Here is an 8,307-nt window from a genome sequence, read left to right as displayed (position 1 = left end):
CATGACTGCATTATATCGGTACGAGACCGCTTTGTCTAACACATACGGGATAGGTCCCGCTGGCTTGATCACAAGAGTTGGCGATACTTTCTTCTTACTGCCATCGTATTTGATAACAACATAATCAGGAATTTTAAACACGGGAGTGATAACATCGACTTCATCCTCATTACGATTCTGAAGTATCTCAACCATCCCTTGATCTATCATCTCTTGGATGTCCTTTCTCACATGACGACATCCTCTCTCATTGATAGTGCACACATGGCACCTATCATGATCATGCTCATAATGGTTGTGTTCACACAACAGCTTATGCATCTCTACCAAGGATTGCCTTATGTCATTCACATAAAGGACTTTATATTTTCTAGGGCACCCCTGAACCATATTAACAGCTGCCTTCCCATGCTTAGGAAATGGGCAATGGGTTCTTCTTCACATTTGGGCCTACGTCCTCAAAGAACAGTATCCCACTCCTCACAAGGTCTTGCACCTTGGTCTTCAATGGAAAGCAATTCTCCACGTCATGTCTGGGAGCACCGGAATGATACACACAGTGAGGTTCGGGATTGTACCACCATTGGGGATTGGCTGGCACAGCAGGAGGATCACGCGGAGTTATCAACTTCCTATCAATTAAGGAAGGATAGAGTTCAACATACATCATCAGAATCGGGTCAAAAGTTACCCTCTTCCTCTCATAATTGCTGGTGTTGGTGTTGTTATTATTGTGAGGCTGGTAAGCCTGTTATTGTTGACGATGTTGTTGTTGTGGTTATTGTTGAACTTCTCTGAAAGAAGGTGCTATATGAGCCACAACATGATTCTCCCCTTCCTTCTTCCTAGCAAACCCTCCATACTTCTTCACTGAGGAACCATCATCACGAGACAAGCGTCCTTCATGGACCCCCTCTTCTAGCCTCATCCCCATATTCACCATTTTAGTGAAGTCCGAGGGAGCACTAGCAATCATGCGCTCGTAATAGAAAGAGCTCAAAGTCTTTAGGAAGATCTTTGTCATCTCATTCTCCTCCAAGGGTGGCACTATCTGAGTTGCCAGTTCTCGTCATCTCTGGGCGTATTCCTTGAAGGTCTCCTTCTCTTTCTGGGACATTGCCCTCAACCGGTCCCTGTCTGGAGCCATGTCCACATTATATTTATACTGCTTTAAAAAGGCCTCGCCAAGATCGTTCAAAGTGCGGATGCTTGCACTCTCCATCCCCATATACCACCGGAGCGTAGCACCTGTCAGGCTATCCTGAAAGTAGTGAATCAGCAGTTGATTGTTGTCGGTTTCCGTTGACATCTTGCGAGCATACATCACAAGATGGCTGAGTGGACATGTATTTCCCTTGTACTTCTCAAAGTCAGGCACTTTGAATTTAACAGGGATTTTAACGTTGGGCACCAAGCACAACTTAGCAGCACTTTTCCCAAAGAGGTCCTTACCCCTCAAAGTCTTCAGTTCCTTGCGCAGCTCAAGGAATTGATCTTTCATCTCGTCGATTTTCTCATATACGTCTGGGCCCTCAGATGGCTCGGAATGATAAATGGTGTCTTCCACACGAGGGAGAGTATGCACAACGAGAGGTGGCACAGAAAGGACCGGGCTAGATGCCGACATAAAAGCAAGAGTGGGAGCGAAGCCCTCTGGTATGAAGTTGGATGGCATTCCCCAAGGGAATCTAGCTGGCATAGCAGGAGCGAAGTGGGCTGTTGCAGCAGGCACTGTTGAAGTAGCTACCTCGGAAATGACCGTCCTTGCGGGAGGAGTTGCATGTGTTGCTGAAGCTTGACTTTGTGCGGCCAGAACTGACTCCATCATGGCAGTCAGTCTAGGGATCTCTTCCTTTAGGTCCCTGTTCTCCTGCTCGAGATGTTCCATTATCTTCGGATGATTTGCTCTGGTGTTATACCGGTGCATCAGCTTGTCTTCAAAATAAATGAAGAGCAAAGAGTTAGACCACTAATCAAGAGCTTGGAACAAAACCTGATTATGCATATGATGCATGCAATGCTTGTGCATATGATTTGTTTTTATCAGAGGAACTTTATAGGGATCTATTTGCAAATGTTTGAAAAATATTGAACTTTTAAGACATATATGGAATACTCATAGCAATAATATTTGGAAACTTTTTACACCAAAGAAGTAGTACAGTTTTGGTAACCAAATACAATATAAGAGAAAAGGAGAATAAACATCCTATGGAATCCTAGAAGAAATTGTCCAAAGCCTTCGAGATCGGAAGATAAGTTGCACGAAGCCTCTTCACCTCTCTCTCATAAGCTACTTCCATGTCGGCCTTCTCCTTAGCGAGCTGATCATACTCCCTCTTCCAAAACCTAGACGAGTGAGGAAGAAGAGAAGTAACCACATCATCTGGTTCATCGATAACCTGATGCTCTAGAAACTCTATCATTGCATCCTTATCCTTGAGCTGCTAAAGAAGCTCCCCACGCTCACGAACCCATGCACGTGACCGGTCTTCATCTCTCAACTCCTCTACTCCTTGATTAGGGAGGGTTAAAGGCCCAACCATAACCATAGGGGTAGGTCTCGGATACTCGTACGGCATGCGGTACTCGAGAGCTCTCTTCCTTACCCAAGAGGTGTAAGGTTCCAAAGCGACATAATTCTTCGGACCAAGCTCAATCCTCCCTTTCCTATGAACCTTGCGCCAGGTGCGGACCATCCTATCCTTCAAGTTTTGGGGATCTTTACCCTCTTGAAAGAATAAGCCTTCCAACGAAATATTGTTAGGTTTATCCTTTAAGGGGAACCCAAGTTGACGGCGAGTCAAAGCAGGGTTATAGTTAATTCCACCACACGTACCAAGAAGAGGTACATTGGAGAACTCACCACAAGAGTCAATAATCTAAACGCCATCATAAACACGATTATACCAAGATATATCATCATTAGTGAGAGACATAAGTCTCGCGGACCACCATAGACATCCCTTGTTCTCCTTGAAGGAAAGCGTCTGAGGTAAGTGCAAAACAAACCACTTGTACAACAAAGGCAGACATCACACAATGGAACCACCACCCTTTTTATTCCTCATATGCAAAGAGAAATAAGTGTCACCCAATAGAGTCGGAACGGGATTAAGAGAAGAGAAAATCCTAATAGCGTTCACATCCACAAAGTTGTCGATGTTGGGAAATAACACTAGTCCATAGATGAGGAGTACAAATATGGCTTCAAAAGCTTCCTTACTCATGGCCTTCCCAAATAAAGTAGCTTTGGCAACCAGAAAATCAGCCGGGAGACCTTGAATTCCACCTTTGGTAGTCATATTAGCAACAATGTCAGATACACACTACGCCAAAAACTGGAATAGACAGCGCCCCTTAGAGGGCGCTTTATTACAAAAGCGCACTCTAAAGTGAAGAGAAAAAATAAGGAGCATACTATTGGAATAGACAGCGCACTTTAGAGGGCGCTTTTGTCACAAAGCGCACTCTAAAGTGAAGCGAAAAAATAATGAGGAAATGGAGGGACACCAATAGAGGACGCTTTATTGAAAGCGCCCTCTAAGGGTAACCTTAGAGGGCGCTTTTGAAAAAGCGCTCTCTATGTCCATGTACATTTCCAATTTATAAGGCGCTTTTGGAAATCCTTAGAGAGCGCTTTCAGAAGCGCCCTCTAAGGCCCCCTTTAGAGGGCGCTTTTGTAACAAAGCGCCCTCTAAAGTGAAGCCAAAAAAAAATAATGAGGAAATGGAGGGACAACAATAGAGGGTGCTTTAGTTAAAGCGCCCTCTAAGGTTACCCTTAGAGGGCGCTTTTAAAAAAGCGCTCTCTAAGTCCATGTACATTTCCAGTTTAGAAGGCGCTTTTGGAAAGCCTTAGAGAGCGCTTACAGAAGCGCCCTCTTAGGACCCCTTTAGAGGGCGCTTTTTTTACAAAAGCGCCCTCTAAGGTCCCCTTTAGTAAACATTAAAATTATAACATATATTGCATGTCTCTTTATTTTCCCTCTCTATAAGCTATTTCGTTTACGTAACTGGGTTTTCTCTCTACTGCGATTACTCTCTACTGCAATTACGCTCGTCCTCCGTTCGTTCTCCCTCCCTCACCGTCATCGTCGCTGTCGCCTTTTTCTGCTGCTGCGTTCACGTTCACTGAGTTCACGTTCACCGTCACTGTTCACTTTCTTCTCCATCGTTACCGTCACCTTGAAGGTATTTCTCTTCTCCATCGTTACCGTTTACTTTCTTCATGTGTTTGATTATGGCATTTTCTAAACTTAGTTTTACATTTTGTGCATTATGTTGATTAATGTTGTTTAGGGCAAACTGAGTTTTTTATTTCTGATTGAAAACTGATATCATTTGAAGTGTGTTTGAGCTTGTGCTTGGAAGTTTGATGATTATGGATGCAAGTTTGTTCATGTTCCAAACACCATAAGTTTGCATTGGTCTTTTGCATGCAGTAGGTGTGTGTGAGTTTGTATTCAATAATGATAAAAAAAAAAAGAGTTTAGATTGTTGTAACATGAGAGAAATGGAAGGTATATGAATGTGTTCACGTATTGAATCATTGTCTTACTTGGGTCTTATTGAATCATTTCTATATTACAGATAAAATGGCTAACCAAGACGATACCCATGACAAGAATGGATCACGTAACAATGTTGAAAAAGAAATCAAACGAGGATTGACTGTTATGAAGTCAATCATTCGTGCAAGAGACAAGGGTGTAAAATTTGAAGTGCATTGGAGTGCTGAAGACCAACTAATTGAGCCTAACGGTTCAATGTTGGCAAGTTACATTGGTTTCCTTGTTCGACAACATATTCCGATTACATGTGATAATTGGAGAAGTCCGGACTTGAAGGTTGGCAAAGAAAAAATATGGTCGGAGATACAGGTACTTACCATATATTGTTATATGTTTTTTTTTTGACTATTTGTTGACCATATATTGTTATAATATTACTTTATAATAACACACTCCATGTGTATGTTTTTTAGAGATCCTTTCACATCGATGAAAGCCGGCAAAAATATTGTATTCAATTGGCCGGAAAAAGACTCCGAGGATTTCGATCCTTTTTGTGCAACAAATTTCTCAAGGATGAGGAAGGAAAATTTGTTGAAGGAGAACGGCCAATGAAGTATGCCGAGATTATTTCAGCCGATGAATGGGATAACTTTGTCGCCAAACGAAGAAACGAAAAATTCCATGTAATGTCTATTAATTATGGTATTATACAATTGTTAAGTTACTTGGTTCTAATATGCCTTAAACTTTTTTATCCAGGAAGTAAGCGACAAAAATAGGAAAAGGGCATCAAAACCCGCGTATCCGTACAAAAAAGGGCGTACGGGTTATGCACGGTTACAACAAAGAATTGTGAGTATATTCAAATGCTATGAGCTTATACATTGTCACAATATGTTATAATTGATGATCTTATAATCTAATTCAATGTGTAGCTAGCCGAGGAGAAAAGTGACGCAACATCTCTTCCGGAGCACGTATTATGGAAGGCTGCTCGGGTTGGGAAGGATGGGGTTGTCGTTGAAGCGGTCCAAAATGTTTATGACGAATGTGTAAGTATATGTAATATTATTTCTTTAATTATATCGAAAATTTTGTTAGACATATAATTCATTTTTAATCTCCTCTAATAATATTTCAGGAGACTTTATCCCAAACCGTACCTTCAACCGAGGTCCAGGATTGCAGGAGCGTACTTAGTCGAGTACTAAATGTTCCTGAGTATTCCGGTCGTGTGAGGGGTAAGGGTTTTGGTGTGACTCCGTCGTCATTTTATAAAAAACCAAAAACAAAAAATCCTACCAACAAAGAGGTGATGGAGACCTTGGCGGAGTTAAGGGCACAAGTACTCCAACTGCAAATCAAGAATGCAAGGTATAGAGAGGAAAGGTGCGCCTCCGAGGCAAAAGATACTAGTGATCGAGCTAGTATCAATTGTCAACCGAAATTTCCCGAGGTAATTATATATGTTATTATGAAATTAAAATAGCACTTTTTTACTTGACACATATACACGTTAACAATAACATTTATTATTGGTTTAGGGCATTTCACCTTGTCAGCTGTATCTATCGTCACCAACTTATCGCATGGTTGGCAAGGGAAAAGTGCACAATACTTCGGGTGAATTACTTCACCATAATCCCCTCCCGGTGGGATTTATGAAAGTTTCGGTTGACCTTGTATTAGATACGGACGCCGTTCTACCATTACCTGACGTTGTTTCAGAGACAACGTTGATGCGAGATGCAGTCGGATCCTTTGTTGGTTGGCCGTCAGATCTAATTTTCCCTGATGCCGAGGTATATATGTTCTAAATGATTATGAATATTTAGTATTCACATTTCAATTCAGCTACAATTGTGATATTTAATCAATCCTTATTACATGGTAATGTTAGACTCCTACAAGACCCACACATAAAGTTGGTAAAGGGATTTCAAGACGCATCGAGTCGGTTGCATCTCAAAAAGAGGTACAAATATATATACTCATTGAATTATATACGCAACGATTCTGTTGCATCACAAAAAGTCATGATTTATTTTATATGAATTTTTAGGTTCCCGGTCGAAAGTTGAAAAGCGCTGCTAAGGATATTCCAACGACGTCCGGGACAAAATCTCAAATTATGATGCGTCTTGAGAAAATGGTGGATGAGTCCGATATTATGCACGGGGCCATTCGTACTATAGATTTTGATGAAGGTGTTTTCGGAGCTGCTCATTTCGAAATAATTGGAAAGGAGGACTTCCAACAACTTTTTGAACACACCGAATTGGGCATCGCTGTCATTCATACATACATATGGTACTCCGATCAATCTATAATTTACTTAGTTGAACAATTTATTTACACATTTCAATGAGTAGTCTAATGTTTATTATGTTTCTATTTAAGGTATATGTATGTAACATTGATGCGGGAAAATGAATTGTGTAACCGTTTCAATTTTATTGCTGCTTCCCGTATCAACGCAACGTTAATAACGAAAAATCCAACATCCGTAAAGAATGATCTAGTCGATAGATTCATGGCGGCCGGCGATAATACTACACCCAGTTTGTATTTTTTACCGTTTAATTCTGGCAACGGGTTAGATTTTCTTTCTAATAATTTCATTCTAATCTATGTATATCTTTTACGTAGAAAATTTTCATTCATCTAAATTTTTGTTTTATTTTACAGTGGTCACTGGGTGTTGGTTGCTATGGATCTTTCGAGACTAATAGTGTATTATCTCGATTCTTTATCAGGTGATTGGAGTAAATATCCGAATATGAAGAAGACGGTTGACGCGTAAGTGAAATTCCCCTAAATATTCGTGTGTATTTGTATATTTAATTATGTCTGTCAGATTGATCTCAATATACGTTTTTATTTTGTTAGGGCAATAATAAAATTTAGAACGAAAAAGAATTACCGCAATAGGAAGGACATTACCTGGATCAGAGTTCAGGTATATATTAAGTATCTTATTTTTGCTTATAATAGTGTTTGTTTTTTTGCTTATAATAGTGTTTGTAAGAAATTAACTATATATATATTGTTTGTTTTTCTGTGTAGTGTCCTCAGCAAAATAATTCGGTCGATTGCGGATTTTTTGTATTGAGATTTATGAGAGACATCATTGCGTTGAATCGTATAGACATCCCAAAAATGGTATGGAATAATAACTTAGGGTTTATTTTAATATTATCGGATATTTCATCTAATTTGTTACTAAATCATGAATATGTTTTATTCTCTTAATTGTAGTACTTTGAGGAATACAAATCTTACTCAAGAGCAAATTTGGATGAAATGAAGGATGAATTGTGTCAATTCATTGTTGATCAAAGAATCATATAGCTAGGTTGTATATTGTTGTACATATATGTATGGAATGTTGTTGTTGTATGCTGTTGTTGTATATATGTTGTATATTGTTGTTGTACTTTTACTAAATCATGAATATGTTGTTGTATATTGTTGATCAAAGAATCATATATTAATGTTGTATATATGGAGGATTAATGTTGTATATAAATGGATTCATGTTGTATATATCAATGGATTAATGGTGTATAACATTGGATTAAAGGATAAAATCAATATGAATTTTACACTTTTGCAGCATGCGAACAGGTTACCAATTAAATATCCACTGTTTTTCAAACAATTTTTTTTAAAATAACTAACACTTTAGAGGGCGCTTTTTGTAGGAAGCGCCCTCTAAACACTTTACATTGACAACTTTAGAGGGCGCTTTGTCCAGAAAACGCCCTCTAAACACTTTACATTGACAACTT

General features: G+C 39.5%; 1 long non-coding RNA gene across 1 annotated transcript; it reads left to right on the top strand.

Moving 5' to 3' along the window:
* The first annotated feature begins 7,298 nt into the window (after positions 1-7,298).
* LOC127127477 (uncharacterized) lies at positions 7,299-7,973 on the top strand. The gene is made up of 3 exons (XR_007805357.1): positions 7,299-7,475; positions 7,583-7,678; positions 7,775-7,973. It is a non-coding gene; the product is annotated as an uncharacterized LOC127127477 (long non-coding RNA).
* Positions 7,974-8,307: the final 334 nt, after the last annotated feature.

This window comes from Lathyrus oleraceus, chromosome 1 (assembly GCF_024323335.1).
Source record: "Lathyrus oleraceus cultivar Zhongwan6 chromosome 1, CAAS_Psat_ZW6_1.0, whole genome shotgun sequence".
NCBI lineage: Eukaryota > Viridiplantae > Streptophyta > Magnoliopsida > Fabales > Fabaceae > Lathyrus > Lathyrus oleraceus.
The sequence above is the reverse complement of the archived record's forward strand: the minus strand, read 5'-3'. Positions and strand labels throughout refer to the sequence as shown.